Here is a 23,375-nt window from a genome sequence, read left to right as displayed (position 1 = left end):
GTTGGGCTGTCTCATTCTACTCCATGTCCGACGTGAGATGGAAGAAGCATGCTGCACCTGACCCTGTTGGAGTTTCCACAAGGCAGCCTCAGCAGAGGTCACCTGTGGTTGATATTACCTGCTAGAGAGCATCCCAGTTAGTCAGCACTGGACTGCTGGCCATCAGCAGGGAGGAGTCCCAGTCCAGAGCTTCCCCATCCTTGGCCTGGTTGGACAAGTAAGTTTTTAGGGTGAAACAAGACCTATAGGTGGCCCTGGTTCACAAAACCTCAAAATTTGGAATGATCCCTATTGATGTACTCTGGAAGGGGAATAGCTGGTCCTGGCTCAGGGGTGTGATGGAGCAGGTCAGGCTCAGAGCACAAAGTTCTCCACACAAAGTTGATGGATTTGCTTCTGCAGTGCCTAATTCTCACAATCAGCTACGTGATCCAAGGCCACACAACTTAGTTGTCCATTTGGAGGTGGGAAACCTGCTCATGCAGCGCTGGTGCTCCTTGGGGTAGGGAGAGGTCGGCTGGGTCCATACCAGGCTGGCCCTACTCATAGGGGTTGTGGTCTGAACAAATTGTCTTGGGCCGGGACATACACACTCAGACCTAGTGGTCAGAGCAGGAACTGAAGCCGGGCTCAGAGCTGGAGCCAGAATCAAGCCAAGAGTCAGAGCTGGAATCAGAAGCCAGGGGTGGGGTACAGAAGCAGGGATCTGGAACAAGGCAGGAGGGCAGGAACAAGGCAGGAATCAGAGTCAGGCAAGATGGCAGGGTCCAATGTAGCAGCTACCCAGGGACTCACCTGGTTGCTCGGACAACTTCCTGCCTCCTTCTGGCTTAAATAATGAGTCTGGGACAGTCAGCGGCACCAGATGTTTCCTCCAAAGAGGAGTTTTGGAGTGGTTCCGTTGGTGAGCTAGACCTTTAGAGGCCCTAAGCACTGAAAAGATTATGGTGCCCCCCCATATGTAATTCAAAAGAAAAACAATACTATACCGTAAAATACAATTTTATTTTTTGAAATGACACAAAACTTACATGTATGCTGAAATTAAAATAGCTTCTTTCTAGATTTTCTGATTGCAAAATTCTGGATAAGTTCATCGAAGCTGACTCGACGAAGCATGTCTGCTTCCATACACAATAGGGAAAGTGAATCAAGTCTATCCTGACACATTGTTGTTCTCTGAGGGTTTTTTATTCTTTTCAGCTGAGAAAAAGAGCGTTCTGCGGAGCAGTTAGAAATCATCAGGGTTAGAAAAATATGTAGTGCGAGCTCTATATTTGGAAATATGTATTGGAAAAATTGTATTCTGTCTTTCAATATTGTGTCATGAAGATCAATGTGACTGAATTTCATTTTTCTTGTTTCATTAAACTTTGCGCGCATATAACAGTGGAACTGCCGTACTTCTCCACAGAGATTCATGTTCAAGTCAATAGGGTATGAGTCAACCGTGTGAATATTGTTCGTAAGATAAGTCCATATCGTTTAGAAAAGGAAATCTACTTGATACTTCTTTGTATACTTCACCTCTCCTCTTCATATGAGCTTCAAGTGTATCAATTACAGCGTAGTAAGTAGATATGCGAAATTTGTCTCTAGGATTCAGTGCTGTTTCTGTTGCACTGCTATCATTTGCTTGTTTTTTCCTGAATTGCTTGCGGGACTGGGCTTCTTTGTAGTTAATATCAGGCAAGATATCTTTTGATATGTCTTCAAATCTTTCAAAATCATTCCTCAAAGTGTGTAAGTGGTCTGCTAATGATTGATAGAGGTCTGCACACGTTTTCAAATACAATTCTTTTTCTTGAAAAGTTTGACTTGTGTGGTAAAAGTGTTGTAAAATTTCATTCCACATGGTCAACATGAATACAAACTCTAGTTCTTGCATCGTTTGCAATGTTTTCTGCCTCTCATATAGTTTCTCCCTTTTGTGATTCAGCTGTACTTTCTAATGCATCCACAATCTTTGAGTAGGACTCCAGAATTGCACTTGTTGCCACTGCATGTGACTCCCAGCGAGTATTAGAAAGAGATTTCAACACACAATCATTGCCCAAATATATTTGAAGAACTTCCCATTGGTGTGTTGAGGCTGAGAAAAATGTATAAAGTAACTGGACGGTTGAGAAAAAAAACTTACTGCCACCGGACAACAATCAACAGCACTGTGGCCAATAAGATTGAGAGAGTGGGCAGCATGGTATGAATATGGCATATTTGTTCTGTTCTAAAAGCTTCTTCTGCATTCCTTGACAACGCCCTGTCATGTTGGCAGCGTTGTCATAAGATTGACCTCTGCATTTTGAGAAATCTATTTTGCAAACTTGGCACAGATAATGCAGTACTTGATTTGCCATTTCTTCACAAGTGTGGCTTTTCAAATTGAGAAATGTTATAAATCGTTCAACTGGTTTTCCATCTGTGGGAGACACATATCTTAGTACAATACTCAATTAATCAATATGTGAAAGATCAGGTGTAGAGTCAACAGATAAACTGAAGTACCCAGCAGTACTTATTTCATCCACAATAGCTGAATGAACTTTGTCACTCATTAGACCAATGAGTTCATCACATATTGTCTTGGATAAGTACAATGGGTTACTTTTGCCAGCATTCCCATATTTTGAGATATGGCCTGCTAAAAATGGGTGAAACTGAGTCACAAGCTCCAACAATCCCAAGAAATTTCCATTCTGCAATGATCTAGATGTGAGAAGGGGAGAAGTGACCCCTCTCTCCAACACCAGCACCCCTCCGCAACAGCCCCATCTGCCCCTACCATACACAACCCCAATCTCTACACTCAGCACAGACACCCAGCACCATTCCCATAACCAGCAGCCCTGAACTCACCCATAATTCCAATGGCCTCCTCATTGTCCACTCCAAACATAGAATAGAATCATAGACTATCAGGGTCCAACCCCCTGCTCAAAGCAAAACCAACACCAACTCAATCATCCCAGCCAGGGCTTTGTCAAGCCTGAAGTTAAAAACCTCTAGGGAAGGAGATTCCACCACCTCCCTAGGTAACGCATTCCAGTGTTTCACCACCCTCCTAGTGAAAAAGTTTTTCCTAATATCCAACCTAAATCTTCCCCATTGCAACTTGAGACCATTACTCCTTGTTTTGTCATCTGCTACCACTGAGAACAGTCTAGAGCCATCCTCTTTGGAACCCCCTTTCAGGTAGTTGAAAGCAGCTATCAAATCCCCCCTCATTCTTCTCTTCTGCAGACTACACATCCCCAGTTCCCTCAGCCTCTCCTCATAAGTCATGTGTTCCAGTCCCCGAATAATTTTTGTTGCCCTCCGCTGGACTCTTTCTAATTTTTCCACATCCTTCTTAATGTGTGGGGCCCAAAACTGGACACAGTACTCCAGATGAGGCCTCACCAGTGTCGAATAGAGGGGAACGATCATGTCCCTCGATCTGCTGGCAATGCCCCTACTTATACATCCCAAAATGCCATTGGCCTTCTTGGCAACAAGGGCACACTGTTGACTCATATCCAGCTTCTCGTCCACTGTAACTCCTAGGTCCTTTTCTGCAGAACTGCTGCCTAGCCATTCGGTCCCTAGTCTGTAGCGGTGCATGGGATTCTTCCGTCCTAAGTGCAGAACTCTGCACTTGTCCTTGTTGAATCTCATCAGATTTCTTTTAGCCCAATCCTCCAATTTGTCTAGGTCCCTCTGTATCCTATCCCTACCCTCCAGCATATCTACATCTCCTCCCCGTTTAGTGTCATCTGCAAACTTGCTGACGGTGCAATCCACACCATCCTCCAGATCATTTATGAAGATATTGAACAAAACCGGCCCCAGGACCGACCCTTGGGGCACTCCACTTGATACCGGCTGCCAACTAGACTTGGAGCCATTGATCACTACCCGTTGAGCCCAACAATCTAGCCAACTTTCTATCCACCTTATAGTCCATTCGTCCAGCCCATACTTCTTTAACTTGCTGGCAAGAGTACTGTGGGACACCGTGTCAAAAGCTTTGCTAAAGTCAAGGAACAACACATCCACTGCTTTCCCTTCATCCACAGAGCCAGTTATCTCGTCATAGAAGGCAATTAGATTAATCAAGCATGACTTGCCCTTGGTGAATCCATGCTGACTGTTCCTGATCACTTTCCTCTCCTCTAAGTGCTTCAGAATTGATTCCTTGAGGACCTGCTCCATGATTTTTCCAGGGACTTAGGTGAGGCTGACTGGCCTGTAGTTCCCAGAATCCTTCTTTTCCCCTTTTTTAAAGATGGGCACTTCATTAGCCTTTTTCCAGTCGTTTGGGACTTCCCTAGATCGCCATGAGTTTTCAAAGATAATGGCCAATGGCTCTGCAATCACATCCGCCAACTCCTTTAGCAATCTCGGATGCAACGCATCCGGCCCCATGGACTTGTGCAAGTCCAGCTTTTCTAAATAGTCCCGAACCACTTCTTTCTCCACAGATGAACCACTTCTTTCTCCACAATAGGATGATTAGTTACAGTCTCTGACACATCCACATGTTCTGGAATGGTGTTTGTTTCACCAATAGAAGAAGGGTCAGTCTCTGAAACACCTACAGGCTTTGGAACGATGTCTGTGCTACTGAGAGAAGATGTTGCTTCTGATGGATTCACTTTGAAAAATGATGTCAACTTTGGAAGATTTTGGAAAATTTCACTAGTTTTTTGTTTCTTTTCTTCCGCCAGTTTACATTTCTGTGCTCCACTCAGTTGGTTACATTTCATCCTGCGCCTTATCTCAGTTATCTGAACTTAAAAAAAAAAATTACACAACGTACACTATTTTTATGTATATATATATAATATATATAAGAAAGAAAAAACAAATCAAGTACGTATAACTCAGAAGAATATATCAATAATAAAACAAATTTATTGCAGTACATGGCAGGATCTGATTTCCTCGCATTATTTCCATCTACGTTAGTAGTACGCCCCCCTGGTTTAGGTGGGGATTAGTAATAAAAAGAGAACAGAAAAAGAGGGGAAGAGTGTGGAGTGGAGTTACAAAGTTCTGATTTTTCCCCATGATGACTACTTCCATGCTTTTTTTGAAATATCAAATATCAAATTCTTTCAAAAACATCTCATTTTTTTTGGTGCCCCCTGCTTTGCTGGTGCCCTAAGCATGTGCTTAGTCTGCCTATTGGGTAATCCAGCCCTTCCACCAGCCCACACTCCCTGCTTGTACCAGCAAGCTGGTGGTGGTGGCTGCAGTCTGTGAACTACCTGAGAGCCTGCAAACCCAGTTTCAAGACCCACAATCCCTCACATCAGATACTGCTGCGAGGAGATGGTCAACAAACAGAAAAGGCACTAGAATATGACAGGTCAGCCAAGGACCTACTGGCCCCGGAGACAGGCGCTCCTACCAGGATCCAGCTATTAGCGACGTGCCAGAAAGAGTGGACTGAAGGAGTTGTGAGGGGTGTGGTGACACCCAGATTGTACAATGTGACTATGCAAGAGGGACAAATGATCCAAAGGAACAGGAGACACATATAACCTACAGGTTTCAGAGAAGCACCCGTGTTAGTCTGTAGCCTCAAAAAGAAAAGGAGTACTTGTGGCACCTTAGAGACTAACCAATTTATTTGAGCATTTCCACTGAATGCATCTGATGAAGTGAGCTGTAGCTCACGAAAGCTTATGCTCAAATAAATTGGTTAGTCTCTAAGGTGCCACAAGTACTCCTTTTCTTTTTATATATAAGCTAGCAGCTACACATCCAGAGAGAGCCTATGGAGACCCTCACAAAATGGAGAGACAGAGAACCATCCACAGGCCAACTCCACAGGGAGGGAGGAGATACCACACAGAGAGAGAGAGTTTGCTAGACTAGGAGACAGGTGACAGGGAAACAGAGCTAGATCACTCTCTGAGTGGTCACCCATTGAGGAGACCAAACGACCTCACAGACTATGTAACCAATCAAGTCTGAGGTAAAGATGCGACTCCAACTCAACTATGGGCTAGTCACCTCTCGCCAGAGGGTAGAGGTCTGGGTGTCAATTATTCGTTTGTAATGATTATATTGAAATGTTTGTAAAACAGGGAAGAGGTATCATGATGAGGGGAACTGGAGTCAGAGAGCCCTTCTTCCCAGCAAGGACTGTTAGGGACACAAGTGGAACATGAAACACAGTGAGTTAGGCTAGAAGCAACTCAGCCTCATGGACAGAGCAGTCCATAGGGTTTAATAAAGTTCCACTTGTTCAACTTAACCTGTATTCACCATCACTCTTGACAAATGAAACACTGATTGCCTTAATCCAGTTTGCACACTTCGTAGACCTAGGCAGGACAGAGCTCTCACTGCAGCCCATGGTTCATTTTGCAGCCAAGGGCTTAGCCATTCTCCCCTGAGGGCAAACTTCAACGACAGTAGACCTAGGCAGGACAGAGCTCTCACTGCAGCCCATGGTTCATTTTGCAGCCAAGGGCTTAGCCATTCTCCCCTGAGGGCAGTCCTGAAAAATTCTTGCCCAGCTTTCTGACTCCCTACCTGGTAGGCAACAGGGTAGGAGGATGTGCTTATTGTGTAATGTACATGTGAAAGCAGTATGGAAAGGGAAAGCCACAGACAGAATCCAGTGGAACAGAGGGAACCAAATGCGTGGTGCTTCGCTGTAGCAAAATGGCAGATTCCATAGTGCAAACAGGCAATTCTGTGGCAGCTTGGCAAAAATGCCAAATTCTGCTGAAAATTCAATGGCTGTGGAATGACGGAGTATATGGGACTTTGCATATGTGACAAGCCTCTTGAACTTTGACAGTTTTGAAATCCAGACCCAGATGCTGTCTCTTGGGCCTATGTATGCCGAAAACCTTCAAACCTAGGAAGATACACAAATAGTTTCAACTGCAAACAGGAGTGTGGAAAATGCTGTTCATCTCTTCTAAAGCACTGCTTTATGTCATCTTAGATGCTCAAATTTAGGGCAGGTGTAAGAGAATGCAACTATACTTACTTCACTTGGAACTGGCCTTGAACTATTAACTCAGAGGACATAAAACAACCATCAGATGTTAACAACCTTTGTTCGCTACCACACTGGAGGTAGATTCAAACTAGAGAGTTCAAGTGAAAAGACACTATGGCCTGTCACCAGGGGCTACTGCTATTTAGCCTCGTCTAATTCATTTTAATTTTGTCTTATTTAACTTGATTGTTGACTTGAAACTTCTGATCCATGGCTGGGGTGTAGATTTTTGAACGATACATTTTTTTTTTTAAACATCATGTGAAATGTTTTGGATCAGATCATTTTCAAAAGCCAAAAAACAACACAAACCTCCCTTCATCTTTAACCCCATTAATAGAAAAGAATGAACAGAAATGTAAATAAAAGTACAACCTAACCATCTGAGTACTTGAGCACATTCCCTTTGAAAATGGAAGGAGACAGTTTAATCAGTAGGCTCTACAGTAGTTGGTTACAGGCTTTAGGAACATACTGCTGTTGCATCATGCACAAGTGACTGTTTATATTGTTCTGACTGTAGGGAGAATTAACAACTGTGCTGAAGATGCTGGAATTGTGCTCAGGATGAGCTGACTCTGCAATACAACATCAGGCACAGTTATCCATTAAAAGTTAGCTAATTTTTTGTGCACAGGACCAAAAGAGTATAAGGCCAGAAGGGACCACTGTGATCATCAAGTCTGAGCTCCTGTATAACACAGGCCATAGGACTTCCCTGAATTAATGTCTGTTTGAACTAGAGCATATCTTTAAAAAAAAAATCTCATCTTAATTTTAAAATTGCAAGTGACGGAGCTTAGAGGAATTATTTAAGCTCAGTACCAATGTGGACACAAGAACAAATGGATATAAACTGGTCATCGGGAAGTTTAGACTTGAAATTAGACGAAGGTTTCTAACCATCAGAGAAGTGAAGTTTTGGAATAGCCTTCCAAGGGAAGCAGTGGGGGCAAAAGATCTATCTGACTTTCAGATTAAACTCGGTAAGTTTATGGAGGAGATTGTATGATGGGATAACATGATTTTGGCAATTAATTGATCTTTAAATATTCATGGTAAATAGGCCCAATGACCTGTGATGGGATGTTAGATGGGGTGGGATCTGAGTTACTAAAGAGAATTCTTTCCTGGGTATCTGGCTAGTGAATCTTCCCCCTATGCTCAGGGTTCAACTGATCACCATATTTGGGGTCGGAAAGGAATTTTCCTCCAGGGCAGATTGGAAGAGGCCCTGGAGGTTTTTCGCCTTCCTCTATAGCATGGGCCACGGGTCACTTGCTGGAGGATTCTCTGCTCCTTGAAGTGTTTAAACCATGATTTGAGGACTTCAATAGCTCAGACATAGGTGAGAGGTTTATCGCAGGAGTGGGTGGGTGAGATTCTGTGGCCTGCATTGTGCAGGAGGTCAGACTAGATGATCATAATGGTCCGTTCTTACCTTAATATCTATGAATCTATGAATCTAAGAATCTACGGCAGCCCGCAGTATGTGGTTCCAATGGTTCATTGTCCTCACTGTTAAAAAATGATGCCTGATTTACCGTCAGAATTTGCTTAGCTTCCCGCTTCCAGCCATTGGATCTTGTTATACTTATGTACAGTTCCACTGTAGCTGCCTTTCCTTGGCACATCCAGCTGCTCAGAGAAACAGGAGGCATGTTCCCGAGACCCAAAAGTTCCCAAGACTCAGGAGACCCAAACCTAACAGTGGAGTGTAGTCCTCAATCCAAAAGTTTCATAATGCAAAGACGCCATCCAGAAATTCTGGACGTCTGGGGATTCGTTATAGTTATCAGGACTCCTACTGAGAATTGCCTCCAATGAAGTTTTCCTAAAAAGAGAAGTGCCAGGATTTTAGACAAAGCATTGGGTACTGGCTCTTCAGAGGTGCTCTGTGTTACACCAGTTGTCAGTATAAAGGCTCAGTTGTGTGGCCACAGTATGGGGCAGTACAGAGCTGCCCTTTTCCATGGAGGGCTCCTGGCTGAGTTCAGCTCATGGCACTGAGTACTGTATGGAAAAACAATTCATCATGATGGGATGCTGCTTGCAAAAGTTACTCACATTCCATGCAATTCCAGTTTGCTATATTCCTAAAGGAAGAAGTGAACATAAGGGCGGTATGGTGCCTCTCCCTGTGCCTTGGGTTGACATCATCTTAATGCTTATGATCCATCTCAATATAGACAGGATGTGATTAAATCAGAATTGGCATAAATACCAAAATTTCATGAAATATAGCAGAAAACTGCATCTAAAAGCAACTATGTCTGGTAGGCAGTTCTTACCATTCCAGGGCCTGATTCTCCGCTGCTTCCAACCACCTGTCATTATCTGCACCTGTGCAAAGTGGCTGTAAATTATTATCATTCTGGTGTGGTAGCATTTTACAACCATTTTCCATTCACTTTGCCTGCAGGTAAACAACAAGACAAGGCAGTGGAAAATCAGAACCCGATATCTTACCCAGACTTTACTTTTCCCCATCTACCATACCTAGATCTCTTGCTTCCTTTTGCATGAATTAAATTACAGTCCTGCTAATCACCCTGCTCCACATACTCAGGGTATGTCTACACTACGAAATTAGGTCGAATTTATCGAAGTCTTTTTTTAGAAATTGGTTTTATATATTCGAGTGTGTGTGTCCCCACAGAAAATGTTCTAAGTGCATTAAGTGCATTAACTCGGCGGAGTGCTTCCACAGTACCGAGGCAAGCGTCGACTTCTGGAGCGTTACACTGTGGGTAGCTATCCCACAGTTCCCGCAGTCTCCGCTGCCCATTGGAATTCTGGATTGAGATCCCAATGCCTGATGGGACTAAAACATTGTTGCGGGTGGTTCTGGGTACATGTCGTCAGGCCCCCCTTCCCTCCCTCCCTCCCTCCCTCTGTGAAAGAAGGGGCAGACAATCGTTTTGCGCCTTTTTTCCTGGGCTACCCGTGCAGATGCCATACCATGGCAAGCATGGAGCCTGCTCAGCTCACCATCACCGTATGTCTCCTGGGTGCTGGCAGACGTGGTACTGCATTGCTACACAGCAGCAGCAACCCATTGCCTTATGGCAGTAGACGGTACACTAGGACTGGTAGCCATCATCGTCATGTCCGAGGTGCTCCTGGTCGCCTCTGTGAGGTCGATCAGGGAGCGCCTGGGCAGACATGGGCGCAGGGACTAAATTTGGAGTGACTTGATCAGGTCATTCTCTTTAGTCCTGCAGTGAGTCCTATTGAACCATCTTATGGTGAGCAGGCAGGCGATACGGATTGCTAGCAGTCCTCTTGTATCATCTTCTGCTGGGCAGGCAAGAGATGAGGATGGCTAGCAGTCCTATTGTACTATCTTCTGCCGAGCAGCCATGAGATGTGGATGGCATGCAGTCCTTCTGCATCGTCTGCTGCCAGCCAAAGATGTAAAAGATAGATGGAGTGTATCAAAACAAGAAATAGACCTGATTTGTTTTGTACTCATTTGCAACCACCCCGCCCCCCCGTCTAGGGGACTCATTCCTCTAGGTCACATGGCAGTCACTCACAGAGAAGGTGCAATGAGGTAAATCTAGCCATGTATCAATCAGAGGCCAGACCAACCTGCTTGTTCCAATAAGAACAATAACTTAGGTGCACCATTTCTTATTGGAACCCTCCGTGAAGTCCTGCCTGAAATACTCCTTGATGTAAAGCCACCCCCTTTGTTGATTTTAACTCCCTGCAAGCCAACCCTGTAGGCCATGTCATCAGTCACCCCTCCCTGCATCAGAGCAACGGCAGACAATCGTGCATCTGAGTTGAGAGTGCTGTCCAGAGCCGTCACAATGGAGCACTCTGGGATAGCTCCCGGAGGCCAATACCGTCGAATTGTGTCCACAGTACCCCAAATTCGACAGATTTTTGATTCACAGAAAGCTTTAGGCAGTTCAATTATACAGTTCCAAAGTTAAAATTAAAATAATTGCATAGGGAGGGAGAAATTAAAAAGCAAGGGTGGGGGAAATACATTTTCAGCTAAGGTTCATAATGAAATAGAAAACTGATGAGGCAGAGATATACAGGGAAATTATTTCATATGATATGAACTTCAGAGGAAACATTTCTTTCACTGGCATTGGCGAGTTCTTCTTCTTAGAGTATGCACAATGTGCCTCAGGTGGCACGTGACCAGGATTCATCACCGAATTTGGTCCGCTGGTTGGATCATTAGCTTATCCAGCCCGGGTACTATGAGGTGAACACTGATCCATGCTCCCCAGTGGTGAGTTTAAGTGAAGGGTCAGAAAGCTGGCTAACATTAGACGTACACAGAGAGTGTGCGTGTGTGTCTGTGTGATCCTGGGCAAGTGAGTAAGGACCAGCTTTTCAAAATCAGTGGGTGCTAGGCAGTTAGGCCCTTATGAAAATCCCATTAGGCATCTATCTGCATCCATAGCTGCTTAAACACCTTTAAAAAGTTGGCCCTTCCCCTCTCCCCTCTAAAAAGGTTAACATTTCCCTACCTCACAAGGGTGTTCAATAAATACATTGACACTCAGATACAGGAGCCGTAAGTACCTAGATAGAGCTACACGGCCATCACCCTTTCTACAACATGCTGTGCACATACAGGGCTATATCTCCAACTGTTGTAAATCAGCATAGCTCCACTGAAGTCAGTGGATGATCTGGCCCACATAGAACAATAATCCTGTGATGGTGGGAGGCCTTTTTTCCATAGCAATCCTGGTGGGTGGAACCAGCACCACACAGTGCTGTGCGCAGGTTGCATGCCTTTGGGATAAGAACGGTAGAACAATGCTTCTCTCTGTCATGCTGTTTAATCACCAAGCCTGTAGGTGAAGCTTATTTATCACATGACTCCTACATTTTATACACAGAGACAGCTCTGTAATTGTTATGGGAGGGAGAGAAAGGTACTGGTGAAAAATCAATTAATGCTTATTTCCTGTATCATTGACCTTAACAACAAAGTCCACTAAAGACCATCTCCTTCTGGTTTAGTTGTAGGGGGTGTGTGTGTGTGAAAATTATTTATTAAGAGATGGAAAGCCCTTTTATTGGAAAATAAAACAAGGCAATTTGCACAGGAGAACCCTGTTTCTTGGCGTCTGGAATGCAGGCTGCATATAGTTTCTGGTCACGGTCAGTTACGAGATATGGAGTAGATTCTTTCATGGGGCCAAATTCAGTCTGGACACAAGTGGTACAGCTCCCATTGACTTCAGGGGGACTTCTGCTGGCTTTTGCCAAGGCTCAGCAAGTGCAGCAATCACACGTTACACAAAAGGTTATGGTTTGAATGAAGGTTTCAAGTGAACAGACTTTAACTGTGAACTGTTACCTGTTACATCTCCTCTCATGGTACCTTGCCAGCTAACCTATCCAAAGTGCTGCAAACTCTCACAATTTTATTGTGTCTTGTGACAGTTGGTATTCTGCTTAAAGCCCCACCTTCTGAATACTGGGATTGCATGATAATCTCAGTTTTCATATAAAAAAACAGTTTCTTGTCCTCATGGTTGCATGAGAAAAGCTTGAAAATGTGACCCACGTGCCCTCTTAGAGCTCAGAAACCAATAGGCAATTAAAGAGAACCTCAAATTTATTATTTAAAATCTCAAGATTTTTAAGCCAATATAATGATTTTTGAATCTTTTAGGTTGACAGTACTGTGGTACTCCATGTTTATCAGCTGGCCTGAAAAGACCTAACCAACATTAGGAACCACCCATAGCCTGAAACCCATCCCAACAAAGCCTCAAGAGCCAGTATCCCCTCACTGCCCCCAGCTCCCTTTCCTGGTGCAAAGACTTTGGGCACTGACAAGGAGCCCTCCTTCTGTGCTCAGTGTTGAAACTCAATGCTCTCCTCCTAATCCTCACCGCAGGACCTGGCTAAGCTCACTCCAGGCCCTGTGCTTGGGACTATGATATGTGAAAGGCTTTGGCTAATGCACCACACTCGCACTGAATTCCTGCCAAAAAAATTGCAACAATAGAATTACTACTATGAAAACATAACTAGCCTTTGAGACCTCCTCTGTCATGTCCTTACAGTTACCTGCTGCTTTTAGCCAGGCATGCCAAACGCTTTGAGGAAACCATGATCTCATAATTAACTAGCCAAACATCAGTGCTATTTATTAACAGAGCTTGGCAAAGGAATTTTGCATATGCAAAGTACTGCACAAATATTTAACAGGGTAAGTGTATGTCAGGGGTGATGGGCTTTTAAAAATGCTTTTATTATTGTCCCACACCTTTTGAATTCTATGTACAAACATGGGGCCAAATTTCAACCAACTAGAAAACTTCTAATAAAATGAAAGCTTTACATATTGTTAAACATAAGTCTGAACCAATTATTTATGGTACTTTTATAGTACTGTACCAGTAAGTGCAAAGGTGACACAAAAGTAAATGCTTACAGTTTTAATGGCAGTGAGTCATACCAAATATCACAGTTCAAGGAACTTTGGAACTAAGCCTTCTCATTGTCTCAACGGTCATTAGTTTCTAAGTAATTATTATATCTGTTTTTATATGTTATCCATTATGTCTAGAATGTGTGCAAGTTCAAGCGTGAACGGAAAGAATGCTATCTTTCACTGATTTTTTTATACCGATTCAGATGTCAAGAGATAAGAGCTGAAATATTTTTCTCTTTACAGAATACAGTTAAGTTTACAGCATTCTCAAAACAGCTTTTAATGATCTTTGGAAACATGCTCATTCGATACCTTTGCTGTTTTAGATCAGGCCAGTTTAATTAAACTAGGGACAGACCCCAATGTGGCCAAGTTTGGTTCTGGATTGAATATTCCACAAAGTTCAGTGATGCTTGGATCTGGAATTTTAGTTTAGCTTATTACAAAGAGAGGACTTGGATACATGCAGAGTTTGGATCATGGTTTTGATTCATAATTAAATTTAACATTGTTATTTAAAAATACATTTGGATGATTTAGAAAATGCCAGCTCCATGGCCATAGTCAATTTCCATGCACAGATTTTACTATGTACTCCATATGAACTTCGTATTATGATGCATCAAACTTGATACCATCTGTCCCTGAACAGGATACTACTTACACAGCCCCTGGAAAGAATTCATGTATGTTGGTATTTATTACTTCTGTTACAATTGCACCTATGAACCCCAAACAAGGTTCAGAGCCCCATTGTGCTAGGGATTGTACAAGTTAACAGCAAAGAAGATAGCCCACCCAAAGAGCTCCCAACCTAGGTGTCAGTCAGGATGCAACTGGTGGATGAAACACAGAAACAGGGCAGGGATTGGTTGGAAGGATGAGGTAAGAATAGAATAGAGTTTAATTGAAAAGTAGACATCTCAGCTCACCACTTCTCTAATCCATGTAAGGCTAGGGAGCCAAATCCATGAAAGGCTTGTAATATCTGCTCAGGGGTTCTTTTGCATTGCAATGCCTTTTGTTTTGTGTGCACTGTACCTTTATATTTCTAAGCACTCCATGTGCAGAGTTCAGCAGTTCTCAGATGAACAGAGAAGAGCCACACAATGCTCACTGTCTTGGAGACTCATTTTTTAAAAGACTAAAGGATTTTTTTTGCTTACATTACTTTTTAATTAAACTGTGTTTTTAAATCCTAGATAATGAATAATACATTACTTACATTACTTTTATTTTGCTTAGAACACATATAAAACGTATCGCTTCTCTAATCTCTGTGTGTGCCCACATGGTAGTGGGTTTTTCCACGTTTGCTTATTACTCATACAAGCTCAACCTCAGGCCTTAAATGTGCACAAGGAATAATTTTGCACACAAGACTTTGTATTTATAGAAGAAATCCCAAACAGAATGCTCATCTTAAAATACCCCCACAAAAGTTAAGGAACAGAATTTAATTCATCTGATTAGCTCTTTGTTTTGATTAACAGAATTTTTAATCTCTCTCATGCCGCACACACACAGAGTTTAAAGCAACGGTAGAGGGAAAAGGGGTATATTGGTCTTTTCTATATCACACTGGCCTCACAGACGTTGGCACTGCACAATAATTCATAATATTTGGCACTGTTTCTTTCAGATCTATTGATCAGATGACAAAACAAACAAACAAACAAACACAGATCTTGTTTGAATCTGATTCATTTAACCATTTTTGTAAAATTACCTATTATCAAGAGAGGTTGGTTTGAAGCAAGCATTTCAGTCTCCTTGAGTCAAGATACATCTGTACTGTTCACTCCTGTGACACAAATACCATTAAGCCCATGTCTCCAATAATTAAATAACTGCTGTATGACACCTAATATCATATTTGTTGTCAGGTATAGCACAGGATACAATGGTGATATATGATAGCACAAATTCTGCGTGAGAGGCACCGCACTGCAACAAAGAAATTTACCTTTGTTATATTATTCTAGTTGTATATTTTACTTTTATTTGGTTAACCATTAAAACATGCATGTCATGCAATATACCAAAGCCAACAATGTCTGGATTATTAAGGTACAGCTTTGCAGTAAAACTGTACAGTGCAGTTAAAATAAAATACGATTAATTGAAGACATGGTCAGCTTCCCTACTTCTCCCTTAACAGATTTAATACATTTACTAAACCCTTCCCCTAATTCTATTGTTCTGTAGAATGCAAAAATCCATTACTGTAATCACTTTAAAGTGCCACCATACCAAGAGTTTTTACAATAGCTTCAAATAGGAATTTAAATAAAACAGAAGAAGCTTACCATGCTTTTCATAATTTTGTTTCATTCTGCTCTTCTGGGATTACCATATTTTCTGGAAAACCAAGACCCCATTCCTGCCATTGTTCTACATGCAGAACTCTTATGGAAGGCAGTAGGAGTTTGAATCATTTGCAATTTTGGACCCATAGGATGAAATCCACTTCCCATTTAAGCCAGTAGCAAAATTCCCATTGACTTCAGCGGGGCCAGGATTTTACCCATATGGCACAAAAATAATATAGACCTGATCCTTACTGTCTTGCCCATTTTGCAAACTGTGCAAAGCGGATGCAAAATGTTACCAAATAAGAATTCTCCAAGCACTTACACTGGTGGTAGCATTTTACATTGCTGTAAATGTCTGCATCCAACATGATTTTTTGATGGAAAATGCAGTTTGCGGAAAAGTTTGATTTTGTGGAAATATCAGAATTTCCAAAATTGGGACAGAAATTCCAATTTTCACTCAGTTCTCATAATTAAGCCATCTGGGCCTGAGTCTCATTTACACTGATCAATAGTTGTCTGAATCTAAGTCATTTACACTAAAGGGTATGTAAACAAAGGCTCCTTTTCACTGCCCTGGAGTCACCCACTTTAAGGCTCCTTTACGCTTCCAGAGCAATGCAAAGTGTAATTGAGAATCAGACCCTGTATATTTATTTTCTCGTCAGTGTCACCTCCTCTCTATCCTCATCTTCTCCCTTCTAACCTCTCATCTTCCCTCCTTAATCTAACCTTTTTTCTTATTCTTGACTCTTCTGCTCTTAGTTTTCTCACCCACCTCCCTGCTCTTTTCCTCTGGCCTTCATACCAATTCTTTAAAACTCTATTCTCTCTTAAGTTCACCTGCTCTGAATTTAATTTCCACTCTCCAGGATGTCTGAGTTGCTGGTGGCTCAGAACTGACCTTACATTCCATCCATTTCCTTCTCGAAAGCATGAACTTAGGGGAAAGCATTTTATTTAGATACCCAGGACTTCTGCTCCAACCTCCTGCTTTCATTTTCTACCTTGCTCAACTGTCCGCCGCAGTCCCACATTTCCACATTATTATTGTTGCTTCACTACAAGAGCAAAAGAGGTATCTTGAAAATAACTTTGTATACCTTAGCCTGTGCAGCTGTCCCAAAAGGTCTCTCCACCATGAGTACTGTAGTTGCCAGGTTCACCTTCACTGTTGAACTCCCTTCCTTCTTGTTGCCACTGCTTCTAACCAATCTTAATGATTGGTGGGTGGGAAGAGCCCCTTCTTGGTGTACTGACCCACCCCGTCGGTCAAATGTCATTTGTGTTGATTAGGTCAATTTCTCCTACAAATATGAAAGCAATTATGGTTTTGAACTATGAGTACAAGAACATGGACACTACATACTGAAGTGCTTGTCACCTATCTCAATTACACGTGAGTGACTTCAGCATCAGCTGTCTGCTTCGCACTAAGGATGTGGTCACCTTGTCATTTGCCTTCTCATATGGATAGTGAATAGATCAAATATGTTTCTCCAGCAGTGAGAGGAATAGACAACAGTTTCTAACCATCAGAGGAGTGAACTTCTGGAACAGCCCTCGAAGGGGAATCAGGGGGGCAAAAAACGTAACTTGCTTCGAGACTGAGCTTAGTAAATTTATGGAGGGGATGGTATGGTATGATGAGATTGCCTACAATGACTTATGACGCATCTGTGACTACTACTGGCAAATATCTCCAATGGCTGGAGATGGGACACTAAATGGGGTGGGCTTTGAGTTATTACAGAGAATTCTTTCCCGGCTGTCTGACTAGTAAGCCTTGCCCATATGCTTTGGGTCTGATTGCTATATTTGGGGTTGGGAAGGGATTTTCCCCAGGTCAGACTGGCAGAGACCTTTGGAGTTTTTTGTCTGTCTCTGCAGCGTGGGACACAGATCACTAGCTGGTTTGAACTAGAGTAAATGATGGAGTCTCTGTAACTTGAAGTATTTAATTTAAGATTTTGAGGACTTCAGGAACTCAACCAGAATTTATGGGCCTAGTATAGAAGTGGGTGAGTGAGGTTTTGTGGGCTGCGATGTGCAGGATGTCAGACTAGATGATCATGATGGTCTCTTCTGGCCTTAAAGTCGATGAGTAGAATGACTTGGCTTATGCCAGGCTAGCATCAACATATCTTACCACCTTGGATGCATCCTCAAACAGCTGTACGTCTCTCCCCGTCAGAGTCCCCATTATAGATACCACCAGACTTATGTCCATCTTGGACCACATGTAAAACATTTGCAGCGCTACATGCTGCTGTTCTAGCACGTGCAGAATGGGATTCCTCTGCACCACAAACATTCTGCTTTTCTATTTTATGCTGATGAGATATTTCTATTCCAGTTGTGGTAGAGGTGAATTACTGAATCATAATAATAAATAATAATAATGATTATTATAATTGCAAAGGGCAATGCTCTGGACTAGGATGCAGTCAAGGATCAGTACGTGGCTCAGCTTCAGATTTCGTTGGGCAAGTCACTTAATTGCTCTGTGCCTCAGATCCCCATCTGTAATAATACTCCCTTCCTCTGACTCTTTGTCTATCTTACCTACTTAAATTGGGTAGGGACCGTCTTTTACTATCAATATGCACAGCTCCTAGAACAATGGGGCCCTGATCTTGGTTAGAGCTTTCACACACTACCATAATACAAATAATAATTCCATTACATACTATTGCACAGCATAGTAATGAGCTTTTATATTTGACCTGAAAAGCTGTAGAGACAAATGCCTCGTGTATTATAACTGAAAAATGAAAATGAATAATTATAAACGGGCTAAATGTTGCTGTTAGTCACCCCGCTGCCAGCCTTTGAAGTAGCTCCAATGACATTACTGTGCTATTCCACGGTAACTGAGACCAGCATTCCTGAAGGTTTATACAGAAGGAAGGAAAAGACAAAAGAAATCTTTGGCCTATGTAATGTTAGGAGTTTTCAGCTCACATGAGGGGGGCTTTTCAATGGAGAAACTGCTTTTTTGTCTTGCAAAAAAATTTAAGTTGTGTGTTTGTTAGTCTGGAAGGGTGAGCTGAAGGTCAAAGAGTAAACTCTGCTTCCTGCACCATGATTTTGTGAGAGGAATCAATACGTCCATGACCATCAGCATTCACACACTCCTAACAGAAAAAGCACTCACATGAGAGTCAGAGAGAAATACTGAAAGAAATGTGCTAAGAGTGGTGAAAAGGCATTCTCTGCTTTTCAGTGGGTTCCTTTCCTCACCTTCTTTCGAAATTAGAAAGAAAATGATTGATTTTTGCTTTTTTCGGGGTGAGGGAAAATCACAGAAGGAAGACAAGTGTAAAGAATTAGGTGGCTGGGAACAACTGAAGCTCAGACTCTGGAGAGGGGAGAAGGCAAATACATAAAAAAAAAGAGAATATTCTTTCTATTCATCTACCAGTCCATATTCCTATATGGAGACCCATCACGAGAGCACCCAAGCACCATGGTTACTGTAGACTATGTTAACCTAGGCCACTGTGCATCTTTAATTCACTCCATAAATGGTCCATAATTTTAAAAAATCACCAGAATTCTCATGGGATTATGTAAAATGCCAAAAATATCACATCAGAACATTTTTTGCCCCACAGATCAGTGTGAATTTGATTCTCAGGCCTAGAGCTTCCCCAAAAGCTCTTATAGCTGAGAAAATCTCAGACAAAGTAGAAAAGACAAGTCTGGATGAGCTAAGGTTTTGTAAGGACTATCCCTCTTTTTATAAGGGACAGCAATTGTCAGAAAAATATGCTTCAATTTGATGCTGAAGAACATACAAGAATGCTACAAGAAATGTTATGCAAGGCCTATGCCACCATCACAATCATATCATATCAATCGCAGCACAACCAGGGGTGGCCAAACTGAGCCTGAGAAGGAGCCAGAATTTACCAGTGTACATTGACAAAGAGCCACAGTAATACATCAGCAGCTCCCCATCAGCTCCTCCCTGCTCCCAGCGCCTCCCGCCCAACAGCAGACCCACCAATCAGCGCCTCCCCATCCTTCCCTGTACCTCCTGATCAGCTGTTTTAAGGCATGCAGGAGGCTTGGAGGGGGAGGGGGAGGAGCGAGAGCAAAGCAGGCTCAGGGGAGAGGGCGGGAAGGGGTGGAGTGGGGGCAGAGCCAGGGGTTGAGCAGTGAGCACCCCACAGCCAGAGCCGTCCTTACCCATATGCAAAGTACGCAGCTGCGTAGGGCGCCAGGAAATTTGGAGCACCAAATTTCCTGGTGCCCTGCACAGCTGTGTCCTGCGCCAGCCCCTGCTCCAACTCTTCCCCAGGGCCCCCGCCCCTGCTCCGCCCCCACTCCCCTGAGCTCTACAGCAGGGCCCAGCCTGAACTGACCGGTGGCGGGAAGTGCAGGCCCGGCCCCAGCTGTGCCGCCGGTGAGTGCTGGGGTGCGGTACCCCCAAAGCCAGCCCCTCCGCTCCTTCCCCCCACGGAGGCCTGGCTCCCCCCCCACCGCGGGCGGGGCTGCGTAGGGCCCCAGAATCGCTCGGGACGGCCCTGCCCCCGGCACATTGGAAAGCTGGTGCCTGTAGCTCCAGCCCCGGAGTCGGTGCCTGGACAAGGAGCCGCAGAGTAACTTCTGACGAGCCACAGGCTGGCCACCCCTGCAGTAAACAATCCATCTAATTTCTTTATCGCCGGTCTTCTTTTAGTCTTAACCTCATATAAAAGGGAAGATGTGTAAACACAACAGTCATCAGTAGAAAGTTAACATATGCCGTCAGTTACTGCACAATTGTATCTGAGGTAACATGGTTATTTTATATTTTTGGTATAGTGCCATTACTGCAGCGTCTCCCATGGTATTATGTAGTAACGGTTGGCAAGTGCAGATTTTTTGTCATGGCAATCATTCTAAGATCCTGTTTAGAGCCTCTTTCTATAAAGGTAGCTGTGGGTAAATCTTGGTTGTGATTAGAAGACAGCTACAACTTCCAGGCTCCATAGAGAGCACCACAAAGCATCACACGTCCCTTTTCTGAATACAGATTCCATCCCCTTCAACTCAAATGAGATGGACTCAGACAACAATTGACCAGTGTGATGGATTAAAAAATAAGGGCAAAGAACTTCTCCTGAAACTTGCCATTCATAACACACATCCTTTCCTGGTTGGTTGTGAGGGTGCCATCACCAGTTCACTTCCCTTTGGGTCCAATCCTTCAACTCAAGATCCAAGGATATAGTCCTAACCCATGCAATAGTCCTGTTAGAGCCACTAGGACTCATGGCTGTGATGTGAGGACATAAACAGAAAAAGCCATGCTTTAAGCAGCAAACAGAGAACTCCCTGATCAAGAAGTCCCACTGTTTATTAAGCTCCCTTTGCAATAGATCTTGGTCCTGTCCGGTAACTATGGAGGACCAGGAACTCGATAACCACTCCACGATGCCTCTCCCTAATTTCTGTGAAAGCCACTCATTGTCATTCCTACCTGGACTGTATTCCACACAGATCTGGTGCCCCTCCTTTTTATTGCTGAAAATTATTTACATCAGACATAAAGGAGCATGACATTGAGGTTATCGAACAAGTTATTGACACTGAAGGAATAAATCCCAGAGCGTGTTAAGTTTCCTACATAAATCATGTTTTTCTCTTTCTCATTTTGGATCTTTGATACACACTTCAGCCCACCTTTGGACTCTGGCAGGCTGACAGGTGTGATGGGAGTCCTGCGTGAGTAATGCTAGGCAGGGTGGGACCCTTTGATTTGGAGAGCAATAGAAGGGCTGTGAAGTTCAAGATCACCCTGTGTGTGGAAGGAAACTGATTATTCCCTTTCGTCATTAATCTTGCCTGTTTTGTCACTCTAGGGATCTTGTTTAGACTTGTTACCTCAGCTTAAATTACTAATTTGGTGGCTGTGTGTCATGGATGCTGGATCTTTGAATTTATGGAAAATACAGAACATTCCAGCTGTAGAATGAATGGATCTGAAGTTTCCTTACATTGACCCCCTACCCTCCATCCAAAAGGCTGCCCTCTCAAGGCCACACTTGTAATTCATTTCTACTCTTTCATGCCTTGATTTCAGTTCCTCCAGCTCTTGCTGACAGGACCTGAAACAAGAGACAACCTTCCCTTTGCAGAGCGGTTATAAATTCACAGCTTAGCAGATTTCAAGCTGATTGCCTTCTCTTGTGTTGTCCCTCTGTGAATGAGGCTTTTCACAGATGACAGATAGCATTGCTCCTCCAGCACATAAATTCTCAGCTAACTCCAAGCACCACCACGAACTATTTAACAATTTTGTTTCCCAGCAAGCCAAAAGTTCAATTCCTTTGGATGACATTATCCATCTGATGATAATTTTTAATCAATTAGAATTGTTGCTGGGCCTGAAGCCTTCCAATATTCTGCTTTGTTATAAAGTCTCTCTGCTTTGAGCTTCGTACTAACCTCAGCTCCTGAATAAACATGACTGCCAAGGGTTACTTTTCTCTTCATCTGGCCAGTCCTAAATTAAGCAAAATGAGGCAATAGATTTCCTTTATTCCCTGTAATCATAAATGTATTTTACCCTTGTATGTCAGATTTTTCAGGAGGGCTTTTCATCGTTCTTCCTGCCTTCGGTTTCAGGGTTGTCCAAAGTATAATTTATTCATATTTCTGACCTTTGGGGAAGACAATATCTTCAGGGTCAGAAAGTACGACTGGATGTCAGGTCTGACTCTCACAGCTGTGGATTCCTTTACAATGCTACATTTAATCAGGGCTATGTAATTGTGGTTGAGACACCTACTGCTGCAATTAATCCTGGAGAGGCCACCTATCCTACTAATAACTATTCAATATTTGTCCATCTCTTAAGTTCTCATAAGGGAAAGGCAACTTCACCATTGTTTAATTTCTCTGGACTAGCTGCAGGGACATTATATGACAGGCTGTAACTTGCACACCCCCTGTGCTGGCCCAGCTCACCTATGATTCACCTATGGTGATCTCTCACAAGCTGAAAACTCCATGTAGGGGATGCACAGGGAACGCTGTCGGTGCAAATGCCCCTGGCTGTCACAGCAGCTGCAGAGCAGCATACAAAATGTCCTCCACATTGTCTCTGAGTCCTGGGGAGGATTCCATTGTACCCTCCCTGATGTAGGTTCCCCACCCAAGGGCCATTGTCTCAGGCTTGCATATAGAGACTACCATAACTCTACTGTCGTTATGGAGAATTGGTGGTGGAGTGAACTTCTAGTTGTTTCTCTGTTAGGTACTGTCTTTCCCTTCCATACTGCCACCAATCTACTTGGTCCTTCAACCTTTTGATGACCCATCTGTAGGACCTGCAGGAGATGAAAACAGCCCCTGCTCACACACGCAGCATCAGGGATGTTCAGAGGAAGCACACACAAAAGTTCTTTCCTCAATCCCTGCCCTCCCCCCAGCATAATTAGCTATAATGAGAAACTGAAATGCTGAGATTTCCTATTGGCTGCCCCTGGATCATTGTCTGGCCCACCTCCACAGTTACACTGTTTTCCCACCTGTAAAATGGGAATAATAATACTGGCCTCCTTTGGAAAGTACTTTGAAATCTGCTAATGAAAAGTGCTATATCAGAGCTAAGTATTTTATTTAATTTATTATTATTATT

General features: G+C 43.2%; 1 long non-coding RNA gene across 1 annotated transcript in view; it reads right to left on the bottom strand.

Annotated features, from left to right (window-relative positions):
• LOC311521321 overlaps nt 1-23,375 on the bottom strand; it is a 121,565-nt gene that overhangs the window by 3,903 nt on the left and 94,287 nt on the right. Inside the window, exons 2-3 of the long non-coding RNA XR_014711853.1 lie at nt 16,846-17,049; nt 9,295-9,419 (exon numbers count right to left, since the gene is read on the bottom strand). This is a non-coding gene — a long non-coding RNA (uncharacterized lncRNA). The remainder of the gene's footprint in view (nt 1-9,294; nt 9,420-16,845; nt 17,050-23,375) is intronic.

The sequence above is a fragment of the Lepidochelys olivacea genome (assembly GCF_965140295.1).
Source record: "Lepidochelys olivacea isolate rLepOli2 genome assembly, chromosome: 5".
Lineage (NCBI taxonomy): Eukaryota > Metazoa > Chordata > Testudines > Cheloniidae > Lepidochelys > Lepidochelys olivacea.
Note: the sequence above shows the minus strand (reverse complement) of the source record. Positions and strands in the feature narration are given on the sequence as shown.